This window comes from Panicum virgatum, chromosome 5K (genome assembly GCF_016808335.1).
Source record: "Panicum virgatum strain AP13 chromosome 5K, P.virgatum_v5, whole genome shotgun sequence".
Classification (NCBI taxonomy): domain Eukaryota; kingdom Viridiplantae; phylum Streptophyta; class Magnoliopsida; order Poales; family Poaceae; genus Panicum; species Panicum virgatum.
The window spans coordinates 18495171-18515664 of record NC_053140.1 but is presented as its reverse complement, the minus strand read 5'-3'; the positions used below and the strand labels follow the sequence as shown (position 1 = coordinate 18515664).

Sequence of the window (20494 nt, the reverse complement as noted above, 5' to 3'; positions counted from 1 at the left end):
GGTTCGACGAGGGGGAATCTTTTGCAGAGGATGTTGCGTAGGGCAACTTCGCAGAGGGAGAGTCCTGCGGTGGAGGACTATAACGTGGCATCCGGTGGGAGAAGAGGAATGACCCAACAAAGAATTGATACAGGCTCCTGGACGCAGAAGGGTAGGAATGCAAATGAAGCTATTGGTAAAGCTTGGTCAAAATTTTTCCATTTTGCGGGAGTACCTGGAAGACAGGCTGACAATCCTTACTTTGTCAGCGCGGTCAGGGAGACACAGAAGTGGGGTATGTTTTCTTTCATTCGTATGAGATCTATGAGCTTACATTTCTGTATCTCATGATTTTCATATATTTGCAGGTGAAGGTATCGCATCACCAACTGGACGGGATATTGATGGCAAGTACCTTGATCAGAACAAGCAAGACTTGAAGACGAGGTACGTAAAGTTTCATAGAGACTGGCCCTTATTTGGCGTCACGTTGATGTGTGATTCATGGACTGCGTCACGTAAAGAAGCTGGATAGGTGAGCGACGGGTCAGAGCGGTCGGGGGGTTATCGGGTCGGGGTGGTGGGAGCCGGATCGATTGGGTTAGCTGGATGGGGTGTTGGGTTGGTTGGGTGTAAAATAGCGCTACCACATATATATATATATATATATATATATATATATATATATATATATATATATATATATATATATATATATAGTAGCTCTATTGAGTACCCTGGGTATAGAATAATCAATTCCATACCCAAGGCAGCCCGTGCACCCGATCCGCCCCGTCCCGATCACCGCTCCCGGTTTTCTTCCTCCGGCTCGCCCCGGTCTGCGTCGAACCAACCACCCCACCACCTCCACCCAAAAACCACACAGCTCCCGTCCCCATCAGTTACCGTCCGGCGCCGCCCCTCCCACGGATGCGGCCAGCCCCCAATCCCGGCGCCCCGACGCCGCTCCCCTCCTCCGACGGCCTTCCTTCCTCACGCGCCACACCCTCCCCGCGACGTCGATCTACTCCCGACGCACCCGCCAACCACGCAGCTCGGATCTGGCGCACCTCCCTACCGTCAGCGACGCGGCCCCATACCCGGCGCCGCTCCTCCCTCCCGACGCCGTACCACCGTCCCCAGCTCGCCGCACCACCCGCCCGTCGCCGCTCCCTCCCCAGACTCGCCCCCAACCTCGGCGGCGCACAGCCCTCCCGGCACCGCACCCCCTTCCCGCGCCGCACGATGCGACGTTGCTATCCTCCTCCAGGCCGCACCATCCTCCCGACGGGGCTACTGAAACCGGTGCCGCATCCTCCTCACTCCCTTCCACTGCAATATTTAGTTCTCAATTCTGATTGTGATCTATATTGTTCTTGTCTGCCTCATGTGACCTGAATCATGATTAGTTTTTTTTCCTCTCGCTGGATTTGCTGGTTGAATTTACAGCTTTAACTAGAAACTCTTCTGATGTGAATCATTCAAAGTTATGATCAATATCCAACAGTGCAGGCTGAAAAATCAAACTGAATCATTGAATAAATAGTTGATGCAGCTTTTTATCCTTCTGTTTCATAGTGATTTACCCTAGACTAATGTTGAACCCACAATCAAACTAACAGATTCAGTTTTCTGTTATACAGAGCTCAGGCATAATTGCATTTTCTTTAATTTAGGAGATTGTCTGATGGGCATCATGTTTTATCCTTAAACAGTCTAAGCCCACGCTGCTGTGCGACCTCATCTTATTATCCCGTTCGTTGATTTGTAATCGCCCTCTCGGATGGAGCCTTCTGGTGTGTGAGTCCAGCCTCCATATAATTTATTTATAAGTTAAATAGCATTGGTCTGCAAATCTTATATGCCATAGTCTGACACTCGTCATTGGCCCATATCTCTTTTTACCTACTATTCTTGGCACTAATCCCCTGTGCGTGTAGATCCTGTGCCCGCCCAGTCAGTAGATGTTCAATGAGGTTCGCCGCAAGTCCACTCATCAAGGTTATATGTTCAATAATGTGCTACTGTCTTCGTCTTGTCCCTGTTAATTTGGTGTCTTCTTTTCCATGTGCTTATTACAGTTCTTTAAAGTCCAATTCTATTTTACTAAATTAGCAAATAAATTAATTAACAAGTTCTAGTTCATCACTGACATCCAATTTTATTTCTCGCTAGCATGGATACCGGTCAGTGGTTGGTGGATCGTATGCCTAGCAACCCGAAGAAAATGGCATTTATTAGCACACAGGAGAGGTCTATGCATGAGATTAATTTATATCCTCTTGATTGGGGCTACTCAGTTCATGTTTTTTTGTCTCTTGTCCCTGCATTTACAACAATCTTCCCTTTCATTTCAGGTTCGAGGTTCCTCTCCGTCCAGAGCTATGGTCTTCTGTGGTTTCTCCTCCATGAGTTCCATGGTCAGTTTTTAATTCTTGCCCCTGCGGCTATCCCTACTGGTGAGTGCAAATGTGAGCAAGGTGGTCCATATATTTCTGTAGTTTTAGTGGCATAATGACATGAAAGCTATCCCTTCATGTTTGGGTGCAAGTGCGTTTAGCAGATGAAATAAATGTGTGTATGGAGTTCAATTTATCATTCTTGTACGTTTGTTCATATCCGCTGATATATTCTATCACGAGACCATTACTGCTGCTATATCTGTAGAATTTTTTGAAGCATCAGCATTAATTATTGTCACATTCCGTTATTATCAGGTACTTGTAACAGAATGGGCTGAATGCTTATTTGAACAAGCACAGAATTAAGCTTGACCCTTAGCTTGAAGCCCGCGTTGGAAGGTACAATATACCAATATATCATGACTCACCAAGGCTTTGATGAAAGATAATTATGTATGTGAAGTCCATTTACATCCTTTTTTGGATGCATGGATAGCAGGAAACCGCGGTCGAAGTTTATGAATGCGGATAACCAACACCTAGTATATCCTGAGATGTGGCCTAATGGCTCTTGCATTTCAAATTTACTTAACTAGGATTGGTAGTTCCTGCCTCTAGCTTGATTTCTTTGTTTATCTGTAGGTCATAGATTTCCTCGACAAGCTTCTGCGTTATGATCACCAGGACAGGCTTACTGCACGTGAAGCAATGGTGTCTTTATGCTAATTTTTGTGTGCGGCAACTCAAATGAAACTGCCTGCACGCTAGTCTAAACATCCTGTGTGACATTTACCAGTCTAGTATCACTGAAACAAAAGGTCTCCAGATTCTCAGTTGTGAATAGTATTTTTGGCTGAGCATTTTGGTTTCTGAGCCAGATCTTTTGCATGCAAATTTATAAGACCCAACAGATTTAATTTATTTATGCTGCATAGTATTTCCTCTTGATAATCTATTAATGTTGCCAAGTCTATCTCATCTTGTACCGGATACTTATATTCTTGTAGGTGCACCCATAGTTCCAGCAAGTGAGAGCTGCAGAGAAGGACGCGCGCATAACAGGCAAGGGCAGAGACATGCTAACGGAATCATCAGATGGGCTTCATCAATCTTCAGTTGTATAATAGCGGTTGGGTCACTTGATGGAAACAAAAGATTACGAGGGAGCTTCTGCTGTAGCCTGTCTTTAACTGCATTGACAAGGAATGCAAATTTATTTAGATTATGAGCTTGAGATGTGATTGTGAACATTATTTTCATGTAAGGTGTTTGCCATAAAAGGGTATGTTGGCAGATTGTACTATATTATTGAGCTTGTAAAGAATTACCAACCTTTTGTTTGGACCCCATCGAGCTCTCTTGTGGGCTATTCTTTCGTATTACCTTAAGAAATGTGTTTTGTGGCACCCTTTCCCTTTCAAATGTTTCCTTCCTTCCCCTAGCTAGCAAGGTTGAGTGAAGAAACCAATGACGACTTGCAAAATTTGGCTTAAATGAACTTTCAGGTGATTTGTTAGTTCTCTTGTCACTGATCATCATAGTGACATGTATAGCTTTACAGCCAGCCTAACGAGATTAGATCCAGGCATTGATTCTTCTAAAATCAAAACCCCACAATATCATGATTCCACAGCACACCCAAATCCAGAACACATAACACGGTGAAATTATTGAGCAAGCACGGGGATCACAAATCCACACAATCGATGTTGCAATGCAACAGGTTGACACTTGACAGTGAAGGATTACATATTTAGATGGGGCAAACACAACCGAAGCAGCAACAGCTGCCACGGCAGTTCAGACCCATAATACAAAGAGTAACCAGTCATTACATACATGATGTTGATAACAATACCAGTGGATCATGAAAGTTTTCTCTCTTTGTGGTTCTGATAGAGCATATGCCTCTTGTCAGAGCAGGCAATGCTGCTGCTTACTAGTTCTTGAGGTGGGAGCAGCACTGGTAGAGGTCGTTCTTGGGATGCCTAGCCTCGGCGTGCTCTTTGCACTTGGCATCAGGGGTGGTGCAGATGAAAGTCTGCATGCAGATCTTGCACTCTATGGAAGAAATCTTCGAGATGAAATCATACATATATGGTACATCAGATAAATTGCAGATAACTACATTACACAGCAGGTAGCCACCACCCTATTATTTGCAAGAGCAATCTAAAAACAGAGAATTGCCAAGAATTCAGTAGCTAGTGCAGTAGTGACTAGTGAGTTTCCAGGTTGATCAGTGCAGTAGTGACTAGCCAGTGCCGTGCTCAATTCCCAGCATTGAAGTTAGCAGAATGTAAGACGATACAAACACTTGATATTTTAATGACTACAATTGAGCACAATCCCCAATTCTGCACACTGGTCACAAATCGAGCTAGCTGCAAATAAATCGATCAAATTGAAGCAGCCATCATCTCATCACTACACGGCAGTTGTAGCTTGCTGATCGATCGATCGACAAGATAGAGCTGCATCTCATCACTACACGGCACTTGTACCTTGCTGATCGATCAATCGACAAGATAGAGCTGCTTATTGATTGATATGATGGCAATGGCGGCGATCAGTAGCTCATCCAGCAGGAAGCAGCCCATCACCATGGTGCTGGTGCTGCTCTGGCTGGGCATCGTTATTGTTCCGCCGGCGGCGGCATGAGGAGCACCCATGCACGATCACAGATTCCGGAGTCGTGGCGGAGGAAAAACGAGATCGCAGTCAAGAACCGGCCTTTTCTCTACTAGATAGTACACCTGTGTTCACCATCGATTCAGACCAATAAACAAGGAGAAGAGGATGTGCTTGCATCAGGCTTTAGCCAGAGAGGGTAAAAGATCGATTCTATCATACCTCTTGCCGAGCTAGTGACGGACCGCAAGTTCCGGCGAGGGGGCGCCCGGATGGCAGCACTGTCGACGCAAGGAAGAGCTTCCCGTCGGAATTCCGTGGCTTCCGTGAGGTCATGCGTGTCGAGCTCGCCGTCCAGCGCTCGCAGGGAAGGGCCGGGGTCACGTGCGACGATCGGTCTCGACGGCGTCCGGGGCGCCGGCAATTTCTACAGTTCCAGCCGGACCTTGACGAAAACCAGCGATCGGGGGCCGGGGTCACGTGCGACGATCGGTCTCGACGGCGTCCGGGGCGCCGGCGATTTCTACAGTTCCAGCCAGACCTTGACGAAAACCAGCGATCGGTTTCCTGCTTTCATCGTGTGAGAGGAAAACCGTGAAGGAGGAAAACCAGGGAGTGGTTCCTGATTCGTTCGCCAGAAGGAAAACCGCAAGAGGGGAGAAAAACCAAGCGAGATCCCCTGCTCAATGGCAGAGCACGGCCGCTGGGTTGGCTCGGCTATTCCATACCCAGGGTATAGAATAGGAGTGTCCTATATATATATATATATAGCACTGCTTAAAAAAACGCCTTGAAACATGCCTAGGCGGTATGTCACCGCCTAAATAGCGCCTAGCGCCTTTTTGAATATTGTCAAATAGTTTACATTACAACGTCAAGGTAAAGTTTTCAGACCAAAGGGCTCGTTTACATTACAACATCAAGGTAAAGTTTTCAGACCAAAGGGCTCTAGATATGATATACTCTAAAACAGACATACCTAGTAAGAATTACTTAAATGCCTACATGAAGGCGTCCAACTTTGATCGCTTAAGATGTTGTGGTCTGAAATCCTCCAACTTTAAACTGAAACTTGACATGACCTCATTCAAGAATGAATCACCCTTTTCTAATCTTATGGAATCCAAAACTGCCCAAAGGATATCAGCTGCAATACCATCTTGTACAAGACACCCTGGTTCTTTTCCAACACCTTGAATCAATTTACCTACCTCTTGCAAGGGCAATATGTTTTCCTGCACAAACCTTGCAAGAAGTCGCCCAAGGTACTCGGTGGCTCTTGGAGCATCACTTAGAGTATCTTCCAATGAGGCAAGAACAGATGCAAGCCTAAAAATATAATAATTTAGTCAACAAATTGTACAATGTGGACAGAGAATGATGATATGAGAAAATATGAGACACCTACCCATCAGTGAGTTGCTGTTTGCTCAACAAATTATGTCGACCACTGCAAAGGCTGACAAAAAGTTTAGCCAGCAACTCTCTTTCCATATCTTTTCTCTCAAAGGAATCATTTACCCAAAGTGATACAACAGAAGGATAGAAACTTGGAGCATTCAACTCCTCAATACACAAGGCAACTTCCTTTTCATCTTTTGCACTGCCAAAACAGAAGTTGTTAGCAGACAAAATAGGACAACTGCAGTGCTAGAACTGATAGAGTGTATAGCTGTGTGCGTATACTTGAGGCCCATATTGGGCGTGTAGGCCCATATTGGGCGGCCCATGTCGGGCATGTACATCTTCTTGTATTGCAAGTCACATTGGCTATATAATGAGAGGTCACCCCCCGCATAGGGTGTGCGGTGTTTTCCTATTCCCTCTATCTTTCTACATGGTATCAAGAGAAGGCAACGATCGGCCTTCCGCTTCCGCTCCCCCCTGCGCTAGGGTTCCCCCCTTGCGCCCCACCTCTCTGCCCTAGGGCGCCGCCTCCTGGCGCTACATCTCTCCCTACTCTGCGCCCTACCCTAGGGCGCAGACCTCCCCTCCCTGCGCGCCCTAACCCAGGGCGCCGCTCCTTCCCTCACGCCGCGATCTCCTCGCGTCGCGCCCACCAGCAGGCCACCGCCCCTGGATCAATCTGATCCAGAGCCGCCGCCATGAGCCTCTCCTCCTCCTCCGGCGCCGCCAGATCGGACGCCTCCGCGCCTGTGCTCCCTACCGCACCAACACAGGCCATCGTCGTCCACCCCTACACCACCGTCAACGTCAAGGCTCACGTTCCCGTGACCCTAGACATGAAGAGCGGTAACTACTCCAAGTGGGCGTCGTTCTTCACGGCGTTGTGCGGCAAGTTCAGCCTCCGCCGCCACATCGACGGCACCGCAGCACAGCCCGACAACCCAGATTGGGACGTCGCAGAGTGCTGCGTGCGCAGCTGGATCTTCGGCACCGTCGACGACTCCGTCCTCGACCTCGCCATCACCGACGAGAACCAGACCGCGCGCCAACTCTGGGTCGCGATCGAGGCCCTGTTCCGCACCAACACGGCCTCCCGCGCTGTCTTCCTGCTCGAGGAGTTCCACACCCTCAAGCAGGGCGACTCCACCATCGACGAGTACTGCCAGCGCCTCAAGTCGAAGGCTGCTGCCCTTCGACAGGTCGGCAACCCCATCACCGACTCCCAGCTCGTTCTCAGCCTTCTGCGCGGCCTCAACCCTCGCTTCGACTCCACCGCCGACGACATCGCCAACGCCACGGTTCTTCCGCCCTTCACGCGTGCCCACGAGCTGCTCTCCCTCAAAGAGCTGCGCCTCGCCAACGACGCGAAGAACACAGTGGCCACTGCCCTCGTTGCCTCCACCACCGCCTGCTGTACCAGCCCCTCTTGCCGCTCCTTCGCGGGGGTTGCTACGGGCGGTACCAGCAAGGGCGGGGACAGCGGAGGCAGCGGCGCGCCCAAGCAGAAGGGCGGCAAAGGCCGCCGATCTGGTGGCCAAGGAGGCAAGGGCACCGGCGGCCCGCAGACCGGCGTCCTGCAGGGCGCCCCACAGGGGGGACAGTACCGTCCAATGGGACCCTGGGTCTGCTTCAACCCGTACGCCCCTCAGGGTCCCACGGGTCAGCAAGCCGGCGGCTCCTGGCAAGGCGGCCAGGGCGGGTGGTCCAGCGGCCACGGCGGGTGGCAGGGCGTGCAGGGCGGGCGCACGCCTGGCCTCCTTAGCGCCAACCCCCAAGCGCACACCGCGTTCGCTCCGGCTCAAGTCTCCACCCCTCAAATGTGGGATCAGGCCGGCCTCATTGCCGCCCTGAACCAGATGGCGCTCCAGAACTCCAACTCCTGGGTCATGGACTCTGGCGCGACCTCCCACATGCACTCGTCGGATGGTATACTTCTCTCCCGCCACCCCCCCTCTCATCCTTTCATCACCGTGGGCAATGGTCAGACCATCCCGGTTTCCAGTCATGACAGCTCATACCTACCCACCCACGCGTCAAATTTTTCTCTTCATAATGTTCTTGTTGTCCCTTCTCTAGTGCGCAACTTACTTTCAGTTCGCCAGTTCACCAAAGACAACAATTGCACTATTGAATTTGACGCCCTTGGTTTTTCTGTTAAGGATATCCCGACCAGTCGCGTGATTCTTCGCTGCAATAGCTCCGACGGCCTGTACACCATCCCCGCCAGCCCTGCAGCTCCACACGCCAGTCTCGCCATCTCCACCAGTCTCTGGCATCAGCGTCTTGGTCATCCTGGGGTCGCCACCATAGAGTTGCTTAGAAATAATGCTTCCATCCAGTGTAATAAATCTAAGCATCCTTTTTGTCATTCATGACAACTTGGCAAGCATGTGCGTCTGCCGTTTAGTACCTCTAGTTCTATCAGCACTATGCCTTTCGAACTAGTTCACTGTGATGTCTGGACCTCTCCTGTAGCGAGTATTTCGGGTGCTCAGTATTACCTCGCCGTTCTTGATGATTTTACTCATTTTTGCTGGACTTTTCCTCTTGTTCACAAGTCCGAGGTTGCTGGTCATCTAACCAACTTCTGCAGCTTTGCCCAGACACAGTTCGGCCTTCCCGTTAGACCTGTTCAGGCTGATAACGGCACTGAGTTTGTTAACAATGCTCTCGCCACCTTCTTTGCATCCCGCGGCATTCACCTACGTCTCTCGTGCCCTTACACCTCCCAGCAGAATGGCAAAGCCGAGCGCGTTCTTCGAACCCTCAACAATAGCATTCGCACCCTGCTCATTCATGCTAGCATGCCGCCCAAGTATTGGGCCGAGGCTCTCGCTACGGCGACCTACCACCTAAACCGGCGCCCCTCCTCTGCTGTTCAGAACAGTATTCCCTATGAGCTGCTACACTGCCAGCCACCCGACTACGCTCATCTTCGCGTTTTTGGCTGTCTGTGCTATCCCAACATGACTGCCACTGCCAAACACAAGCTTGCTCCTCGTTCCACAGCTTGTGTCTTCCTCGGTTATCCCTCCTCCCCTACTGCGGTCGCTCCGTCGCTTGTCGACGTCGAGCAGCCGCGCCCCCGTGCTCACCTGGAGGAGCTCTTCGAGGACCCTGCTGTCCTCCAGGTTGGGCCGGTTGTCGGCCAAGTGCCGGCCGCAGCTCCGGCCGGCCCTCCCCTAGCTCCAGTCGCCCCTCCTCCACTCCGGGTGTACACTCGGCGTCGAGCACCGAGGGCTCCTGCAGCTGCACCGGCACCTGCGCCCGCTGCTGCTGGTCCAGCTGCGCCTCCTATGGCGGCCCCTCCACCGCCGCCGCCTCCGCCGCCCCCACCGCCGGCTTCAGTTAGCCGGCCTGTGACGCGGTCTCAGACAGGCTCCCTGCGGCCTGTTGAGCGCTACGGCTTCCCTCCACCACCACCGCCTCCAGCTCCTACGGCTCAGATGGCCTTCGCCGCCACTGCCATCTCCCCGATCCCGAGGAACTACAGGACTGCCCTGGCGGATCCACAGTGGCGGGCTGCCATGGCTGAGGAGTACCAGGCGCTCGTCGACAATGACACTTGGCGGCTCGTTCCCAAGCCTCCTGGTGCCAATATTGTGACAGGCAAGTGGATTTATAAACATAAATACCACTCCGACGGCACACTTGCCCGTCACAAGGCTCGCTGGGTTGTTCGCGGCTTCACCCAGCGACACGGCGTCGACTACGGCGAGACGTTCAGCCCCGTCGTCAAGCCTGCCACGATCCGGGTCGTCCTCAGCATCGCTACTTCACGACACTGGCCGATACACCAGTTCGATGTGAAGAATGCCTTCCTTCACGGACGCCTGGAGGAGATCGTCTACAGTTAGCAGCCTCCTGGCTTCATCGACCCTGCTCATCCTGACCATGTTTGCTTGCTGCAGCGCTCTCTTTATGGTCTGAAGCAGGCTCCGCGGGCGTGGTACCAGCGTTTTGCTACCTACCTTCGCCACCTGGGTTTCGTCGCCTCTGCCACCGACACCTCCCTCTTTGTTCTTCAAGAGGGAGGCGCCACCGCCTACTTGCTGGTGTACGTCGACGACATCATCCTCACGGCTTCTTCGTCAGACTTGCTCCGGCGAATCACAGCTCGTCTTCACTCCGAGTTCGCCATGACGGACCTCGGAGAGCTGCACCACTTCCTTGGGATCTCCGTCACGCACTCCTCCGACGGGCTGTTCCTCAGCCAGCGCCAGTACGCGTTGGATCTTCTCCAGCGGGCAGGCATGGCCGAGTGTCACTCGACGTCGACACCTGTTGACACTCATGCCAAGCTCTCGGCTACCGAGGGTCCTCCTGTCGCCGACCCCTCTGAGTACCGGAGCCTCGCCGGCGCTCTCCAGTACCTGACCCTGACGCGTCCGGATCTCGCATATGCAGTACAGCAAGTATGTCTGTTCATGCATGACCCCCGGGAACCTCACCTTGCGTTGATCAAGCGCATCCTTCGCTATGTGAAGGGCTCCCTGTCAGCCGGCCTCCACATCGGCACTGGGCCGGTTGACAAGCTGATCGCCTACTCCGACGCCGACTGGGCAGGCTGCCCCGACTCCCGCCGCTCTACATCAGGCTTCTGCGTCTTCCTTGGCGACAGCTTGGTGTCCTGGTCGTCCAAGCGACAAACCACAGTGTCCCGGTCCAGTGCGGAGGCCGAGTACCGGGCTGTTGCTCATGTGGTCGCCGAGTGTTGCTGGCTGCGCCAACTCCTTCAGGAACTTCATGTCCCGTTGAAGGTAGCTACCGTGGTCTATTGCGACAACGTCAGCGCCGTCTACATGACTGCCAATCCGGTCCACCACCGCCGTACCAAGCACATTGAGATCGACATCCACTTCGTTCGCGAGAAGGTGGCTCTCGGCGAAGTTCGTGTTCTTCATGTGCCGTCACAATATCAGTTCGCTGATTTCATGACGAAGGGGCTTCCTGTGCAGCTATTTCAGGATTTTCGGTCCAGCCTTTGCATCCGGAATCCTGATGCTTCGACTGAGGGCGGGTGATAGAGTGTATAGCTGTGTGCGTATACTTGAGGCCCATATTGGGCGTGTAGGCCCATATTGGGCGGCCCATGTCGGGCATGTACATCTTCTTGTATTGCAAGTCACATTGGCTATATAATGAGAGGTCACCCCCCCGCATAGGGTGTGCGGTGTTTTCCTATTCCCTCTATCTATCTTTCTACAAGAACTATCTCGTCATAACATAACAAAAGAACCCGAGCATTTAGCAAAGAACTAGAATATACTTGATAACACAAACAGTACAAGCAAAGCCCCCAATCAATCCATAAATTTCATGAATACAGTGCGACTTTGCAGATATCTATTGGGTAAAATTCTCTGGAAATGGTAACATGTTTCATCACTTCTGTTTCTAAATATGTGAACTCCAATATGTTACAATCACATGCCACTTAATTTCAGAAAAATAAGCAAATCAACTCTGGAATTTGCAAAGTGTATAAAGCAGAGAAATATGCAGTAAACCAAAACACAAGCAAATAAACATTCAGAAAATAAGAAGTTACTGAAACACCATATTTTAAGCAACAGGTGCCTGTTTATCAATGGTCAAGTGCATAGTATATAAATTCATATTTGATGCAAATAGAAGGAATACAAAGTTAACTGTAAACATTTAAAACTTATTACCTGTAATATTCCCTGATGGCCGAAATAGATTTTTCTTGCAAATCATCCTCAGAATATGATTTATTTCCTGAATGGCCTTCCTGGTTGGCAGGCCTCTGTGAAGGCCCAGCAGATTGACTAGAAGCTGGCGTTCTACCAGAGGTTCGATCAGCCAGAGAGTTATAACCATTAGAACCAGAAACTATCCTTCTTTTTTTTTTCTTTTTTTTTTGTGGGCCAGAAACTATCCTTCTGTGGTCAACAACAGAAGGAAGTTCAGCATTTGATACCGGTGGTTGCCCTCTTATAGACATACCCCTAGCAAGGCCCGCCTTGTGGGCCAAGAGTGGCAGCTTCATCCTTGACTGCACGCTGAGGAAGAGGAACAGTTCTACTGTCAAACTGATGCCTTTCCTCAATCCGGACGTCTTGTGAACCAAATCCACGCGAATGTGGAGGCATTCCTCGAATGCTCCCTTGTTGGGAACTTGGCGATGCTAATGCAGATGAGCCAGGGGGGCATAATCCATAGGAGGTGCTCCTCTTCTTTGGACGGAACTAACAGCTGGACCATGTCCAAGCCTACTTGATTGGGCAAGTCTTTCTTGAGCTGCATCCCTGTGAACCTCCTCAATCTTCTTGGGACCTTCAACTTTACACCACTGTTGCCATTTATTTTTCCGCAAGTCAATTGAATCTCTCAACATAAACCGCACACGAGAAGACAACTTCTGACTTGTTGACATCTTCTGCATTATATCGAAATAGACATCCATGTGCTCCTTCGCCTTTGCATGATCTATCATCTCTCCAATTGTACTCATCAACTTGCATAGTGCTTCAATGTTCTCTTCATCAGGATCATCATAATTTCCAAACAATTTTTTAATGCACTCATGCATTATCCGTTCTGTCAACATCCACTTTTTGTACAATTCTCCAATCAACCTAATCTTTCCCAACATGCGCCTTCGAGCACGGATTCTCTTTTCCTCCCTCACTTCTTTGGTCTGTTTAATCTCACCTTCCTCCTCTGTTTTATCAGCTTCAGCTTCTTCTCTTACACCTCTCTCAAACTCCTCTTGGCATTTGTTCAAAAGCAGTCTCTTAAATGTAATCTTTTCATTGTCTTCACTAAAGTCTGGCAAGGCACCAGCCAAATGGAAGCAAAAATTAGCATACATTTCACAGAAAGTTGGTTCCATCAAAGCTATGTCAAATATCTGTGAAATGACCCCTGTAAGAGTTGCTGCACTGTCAATGTTGACTTCCTTGACTTGTTCAAAAAGCTCTTCAAAGTTTTGCAGAGTCAGCTTGTTAACAATGGCCTTCAACTGCCTCTGCTTCGCCTCTTCCTCATCAGAAACTTTGCCAACAACATACTTTCTCTCTGCTTTGTGCATCACTTGCATGGGTGTGACAGGAGAAGGTATCAGACCTTTTTGCTGCCATCTATCAGCATCAGAGCCGCTGCGAGATACTTGAGGTCCAACAGAATGCATGGGTCCTAGAAGAAGTCCACCACCTGGTTGAGCACATGGATTCCTCAAAACACCATGATTACCTCCTAGGCCGCCACGATAATTGATAATTGATGGTCCATTTGCTAGGTCCATGTCATGACCAGGACTGAGAGGAACTCCTTTAGTCCACCTGTCATCAGCCATGGCAGGACCACGGCGGTCACCACGAGAAGTTGGCCGGTCAGAACCCCTTCCAGGACTCGGGTGAGGCTCACGATCAACAACATAGGACTTTCCTGTTAAATTATTCATTATTGCATTGACAGCTTCATTCATCTGAAATCCAACAGGAAGACCAGTACAGTGAAACCATGTTGAAAATTTGAAACTCACAACTTAAGTGGTGAGCAAGAACATTTATTTCACTATTCAGAATGTGGATTGACAAGAACTCGAAGCACACCTCAAAATTGCAAGTGGTGGTACCATTGATGGGGTTCCCACTTGCTAGAAGTTCTCGTCCAGGAAAAGCTTCACCTGTGATTCGAAGCCCTTCTATGCCTGGCAATGGATCATCATCTGCACCTGCATATTCATAACAGGCATCTATCAATATTATAAGACTTATTTAGGCTTAAACAATATGAACTTAATTGCATAGTAGTTACCCTCAGAGAAAGAAGAACCGGGAGAATGATCTGTCTATTGAGAAAAATTGTTCTATCATTACTCTGATGCACAATGGTTAATCCCTGCAATAATTAAACCTTTATTTGTCAGTGACCTTACCCTTTTTCTCCCGCTTAAATCTACACTTTCTACGTGAAGCATCTTGATAATTTGGCTTGTTGTTGGTCTTTTGGATCGATCAGGGTCCACACAGACCAGACCTATCTGAATGCATCTTCTTATTTGCTGGTAATAATAAAGTTCTTCATAACCCGCTGTCTTTTGCAGCCTATTTCTCCATTTCTTTAGTACCTGCAAAATAAAAAAAATCAAGAATTACTATAGAGGGAAAAGAATAACATCATCTCTTTAAGGGCTTGTTTGATTAATCCTCAGCCGAAGGGGACTGAGAGGGATTTTAAATTGTTGGGAATTTAATCCCTTTCAATCCCCTTCAAACCAAACAAGCTCTAAAGAAAGTGACTCCATCTTGAAAATTAAAATTAATTAATCTTCATACAAGGTCAATAAATTCCTGGGGAGATACTCCATTCTCGTCTGGATAGTCCCTGTGTCCGGTCACTATTTCTATGATTATAACACCCAAACTGAATATGTCTGACTTTGTTGTGATTAGACCTTTGTTTATGTATTCTGGCGCCATGTAACCTCTGCATGGCAACAATAGTGTAGTGCATCAATTTTGAAGCCTTGCACAACTGCAAAGAAAATTCATTTTAATGATCACCAAAAGAATAGGCTATCAAGAGCCATTTGACTTACAATGTTCCATCACGATTTATCGTGCAAGTCCAAGTTTTCTCCTCACTGAAGAGTCTTGACAAGCCGAAGTCAGCAATTTTAGGCACCATATTGTTATCAAGCAATACGTTTGCAGGTTTTAGATCCATGTGAATAATAGGGGTACTATGTTGCCATTCCTCGTGGAGATAATGTAAACCACAGCAAATGCCCTCGATTATTCTGTAGCGTGTGTCCCAACCAAGTCCGGACGCTTCATCTGCATTTGTAAGAAGGCATTACAAAATAAAAAATGGGCATTCTCTAACCACATAAACTATGGTCTCAAATAAAAAGGAAAGAACAAGACACGACCATATTGAATTGTTATACCTGAAAGATACCTACGAAGGCTTCCTTTAGGCATGTACTCCAAGCAAAGCAACCTTTCTGACTTCTCAGCGTAGATGTATTTCCCATTGTACTGTACAAATATATTCTCTGTTTCAGAACACCAGCCTACAAGTAGCACTACATTTGGGTGTTTAAGCCTCATAAGATGATAGGCTTCATTCTCAAAATGCCTATCCTTAACTCCTGGAATTGATGAATTGAGTTTCTTCACAGCAATCATTTCCCCATTTGGTAGCACTCCCTGTTTCTTATTAATACCGGCATGAGTTTCTCTACAGTCTGGTGACATATGTTTGACAGGACCAAAAGATGTGATTTAATCTTACCTTATATACTGTGCCAAAACCACCTTCACCAAGTAGCCGCTCATCAGAGAAGTTGTTTGTGATGTTTCTCAAATATTCTAGTGGTAGATTGTGTGGTTCTGAACTTCCATCTTGTAACATGCTCTCCAGCTTATCATATCTGCTAGACTCACCGTCCATTTTCTTTTAAACAAAATTTTGACTGCAGAAGCACTTTCACATGATCGCAAACATCTATTTGTCTTCCCCGGCGTGTAGGGTGGCTTGAGTGAGACGTATTGCTGAAACTTCTGTATGAATGATGTCACCAAAGTAAGAAAACTGTACAAGAAGAAGACGCAATAAATGGTGTCAACATCCACGAACTGACCACAAAAGACAAATTATAGGCTCATTCACCCTGATTCCAGAGGGGGAACTATATTTTTTTTCAAATTGTTGGCTCATTCACCCTGATTCCAGAGGGGGAACTATATTTCTTTATCTAAAAAGAGTTGCACAAAGATTATGGAGGCTAGGAATTGCATATCTTCCATTAAATCACCACCTATCTTTTTTGTATGTACAAGTACCCCAACGTGAAGCTGCACAACATCAGTTGTACAGAATAGTCCAAGTTGACTCCTCGCGGAAAGAACAAATACATCATCTGGTAATTAAATGAATTACCTGGGCAAATTTTGATGTGCAGTACTCTTCTGCTGCTGCTACTCTTACTAGATGCTTAGCACTAAGTTTTGGCATGAGTCTGAAATATAAGTTTGTGTGCACCGAGTAATTTGGTGAATTGATGTCGAAAGAAAGATGGGAAACAGTCCTATACTATGTGAGCCAACTAATTTTTGGATCTCAAAGTACAGACTTCAGAGCATGGGCAGGCACAGACTCCGAGATCATTTTTTTTCAAGACACTAAGAAAGCATAGCGGAGCATTAGATCGACTAACCTGGAGAAGACCTTGAGCCTTGAGGCTTGCAGAGCTGCTGGATCTGGTAAGAATGGATAAGCCACCGTGCTGTGCTGACCAATCAAATGACTAAGGCCCCGTTTGGCGGCGCTCCAAACCAACTCCTCTCCGCTCCGCTCCTCGCTTCCGGCTGCTCTCGCTCTCAGCTGCTCCAGTTTCCCAAATACACCGTTTCGTGGCGCTTTCCGTGGCTCCAGCTCCTAGCGATGGCTATGCTCATCCACGGGCAGTAAATCGAGCTCCACTTCACGCGAATCGACAGCGCCGAGCAGCGAATCGAGCTCCTCCTCAAGCGATCGACCGCGCCAAGCAGCAAATCGAGCTCCTCCTCAAGCGGATCGATCGCGCCGAGCAGCAAATCGAGCTCCTAGACTCGTGCGGATGGGCGGGAGACGACGAGCAGCGTGGGATGGCCAGCGAACGGGCAAGGACGGGTGCGTCGGGCGGGCGGCGGGCGAGGACGGGCCGCGTCAGGCGGACGGCGGCCGGGCCAGGACCAACGCGTCGGGTGGACAGGTGTTAGGGACTTAGGGTACGAGCTCTAGATCGAAGAGGAAGAGGGAATCGAGGCAGGGAGAAGGAGGGGAGGAGCGGCAGAGGTCAGATTAGAGGGGAATTAATTAATTAATTAATTAATATATTAATATACTAAGCGGCCAAGATTTGGAGCAACGCCGTGCACTGTTCTATTAAGCGGCCAAGATTGGGGGCAACGCTGTGAGTCGTGGCTCCACGTGGGGCCCACGCATTGTTCAAGTGGGTCCCTATTCAGTGGGACTCGTGTACTATTTAGGTGGGGTCCACGTGTACTATTTAGGCGGACCTATGTGGGATCCAAGTACTATTGAGCGGGACCCACGAACATGGTTTTGTGGGGGTGCACGGTTCTATTAAGTGGATCCTTTTATCTTTAAAAAAACTTCTTTCTATTATTTAACAATATAAAACATATATTTAACTTCTTTATACATATAAAAATAATAACTAGGCTTTGTGTACTACATTTACATATGGTAGCCCTACTATTTTTTGATTTCACTTTCACTTTGTAAACTCACAAAATATAATTTAACTATTGATTCATTGGTAATCTTATTGTTTCCCTATCAAAATCAATAATCAATGTAACCCAATTTACCAACTATACCTGTTACCATAAAAAAATAACGAATTGCTAAGAAAAAATTATGTGTACCTCTATACTAAAATATTTGAAATTGGCGCGCTTTCAGACTCTGAACTATTATGCCGCTTCACTGTAATTTTTAGATTTGATTCAATATTCTTCGAACATAGTAGCGAATAATATCTTTCCATTACTACTTTAGGTCAAAAAAATTTGGTCCTAGCGCGCCAACCTGACTAGTACTATACTAAACAGCCAAGATTTGGGGCAACACCGTGAGTCGTGGCCTGACGTGGGGCCCGTGCACTGTTCTATAGTAAGCGGCCAAGATTGGGGGCAACGCTGTGAGTCGTGCCCCACGTGGGCCCCGCGCATTGTTCATGTGGGTCCCTATTCAGTGGCACTCGTGTACTATTTAGGTGGGGTCCACGTGTACTATTTAGGCAGACCTATGTGGGATCCACGAACTATTGAGCGGGACCCACGAACATGGTTTTGTGGGGTGCACGGTTCTATTAAGTGGATCCTTTTATCTTTAAAAAAACTTCTTTCTATTATTTAACAATATAAAACATATATTTAACTTCTTTCTACATATAAAAATAATAACTAGGCTTTGTGTACTACATTTACATATGGTAGCCCTACTATTTTTTGATTTCGCTTTTACTTTGTAAACTCACAAAATATAATTTAACTATTGATTCATTGGTAATCTTATTTTTTCCCTATCAAAATCAATAATCAATGTAACCCAATTTATCAACTATACCTGTTACCATAAAAAAATAACGAATTCCTAAGAAAAAATTATGTGTACCTCTATACTAAAATACTTGAAATTGGCGCGCTTTCAGACTCTGAACTATTATGCCGCTTCACTGTAATTTTCAGATTTGATTCAATATTTTTCGAACATAGTAGCGAATAATATCTTTCCATTACTATTTTAGGTCAAAAAAATTTTCTCCTAGCGCGCCAACCTGACTAGTATTAATATACCATACTAAGCGGCCAAGATTTGGGGCCTCCTCATGAGTCGTGGCCCTACGTGGGGCCCACGTACTTTTCATGCGTGTCCATGTGGGACCCGCGTACTGTTTAGGTGGGACCCACGTACTGTTTAGGTGGGACCCACATGGACCCCGCATGAATAATATATGTGCCCCATGTGGGACCAACATACTATTTAATTGGGATCCGCGCATAAAATATATTTAATTACTTTATATATAAGAAAATAATAAAATAATTTTGTATACTAGGTTCACACGTGGTAGCTCTACTATTTATTGGATTTTGTTTTCTCTTCGTAAACTCACAAAATATAATTGAATCATCCATTCATTTCTAATTTTATCTTTTTTTCTATCAAAATCAATAATTAGTGTAACCCAATCCATCAACTATAGCTACTAACATAAAAAAAATTCCTACATGTACTATTTAACCACGACCCACATGGGTTCTGCGTGCTATTCAAGTGGTACCCATGTAGTATTCAGTTGGGATCCACCCACAAAATATATTTAATTGTAAAACTCACAAAGTATAATTAAATCATCCATTCATTTCTAATTTTATCTTTTTTTCTACCAAAATCAATAATTAGTGTAAGCCAATCCATTAACTATACCTACTAACATAAAAAAATTGAATTTCTACATGTACTAGATTTGGGCCTCCTCATGAGTCGTGGCCCCACGTGGGGCCCATGTACTTTTCATGCGGGTCCATGTGGGACCCGCGTACTGTTTAGGTGGGACCCGCGTACTGTTTAGGTGGGACCCACATGGACCTGCATGAATAGTCATGAGCCCCATGTGGGACCAACATACTATTTAATTGGGACCCGCGCATAAAATATATTTAATTACTTTATATATACAAAAATAATAAAATAATTTTGTATACTAGATTCACACGTGGTAGCTCTACTATTTATTGGATTTTGTTTTCTCTTCGTAAACTCGCAAAATATAATTGAATCATCCATTCATTTCTAACTTTATCTTTTTTCCTATCAAAATCAATAATTAGTGTAACCCAATCCATTAACTATAACTACTAACATAAAAAAAAGAATACCTACATGTACTATTTAACCACGACCCACGTGGGTTCTACGTGCTATTCAGGTGGTACCCATGTAGTATTCAGTTGGGATCCACCCACAAAATATATTTAATTGTTAAACTCACAAAGTATAATTAAATCATCCATTCATTTCTAATTTTATCTTTTTTTTACCAAAATCAATAATTAGTGTAAGCCAATCCATTAACTATACCTACTAACATAAAAAAAATTGAATTCCTACATGTACTATTTACGCAGGACGCACATGGGTCCTGCGTACTATTCAGGTGGTACCCACATAGTATTCAGTTGGGATCCACCCACAAAATATATTTAATTATTTTCTATATATGAAAATAATATCCAGACTTCATATACTATGCTTACATGTGGTAGCCCCTACTACTTACTGGATTTTGATTTCACTTCGTAAACTTGCAAAACATAATTGAATCATCCATTGATTGCTAATTTTATTTTTTTCCTACCAAAGCCAGTAATTAACGTAAGACAATCCATCGACTATACCTACTACAAATTGCTAATCTTATCTTTTTTCCTACCAAAACCAATAATAAATGTAAGTCAATCCACAACTGTACCTACTAACAGAAAACAAAAAATTCCTAAGACAAAAGTATCCATACATTTAGCGAG

The 20494-nt window shown here is 46.7% G+C and overlaps 1 long non-coding RNA gene and 1 pseudogene across 2 annotated transcripts; one reads left to right on the top strand and one right to left on the bottom strand.

Moving 5' to 3' along the window:
• Nucleotides 1–886: 886 nt before the first annotated feature.
• LOC120710575 lies at nucleotides 887–3728 on the top strand. 2 transcript variants are annotated; one of them, XR_005689937.1, is made up of 6 exons: nucleotides 887–1284; nucleotides 1695–1775; nucleotides 1920–1980; nucleotides 2155–2232; nucleotides 2337–2399; nucleotides 2697–3728. It is a non-coding gene; the product is annotated as an uncharacterized LOC120710575 (long non-coding RNA). The 2 variants fall into 2 exon arrangements; XR_005689938.1 differs by lacking the exon at nucleotides 2155–2232.
• A 2074-nt stretch (nucleotides 3729–5802) lies between these two features.
• LOC120706795 lies at nucleotides 5803–17211 on the bottom strand (annotated as a pseudogene).
• Nucleotides 17212–20494: the final 3283 nt, after the last annotated feature.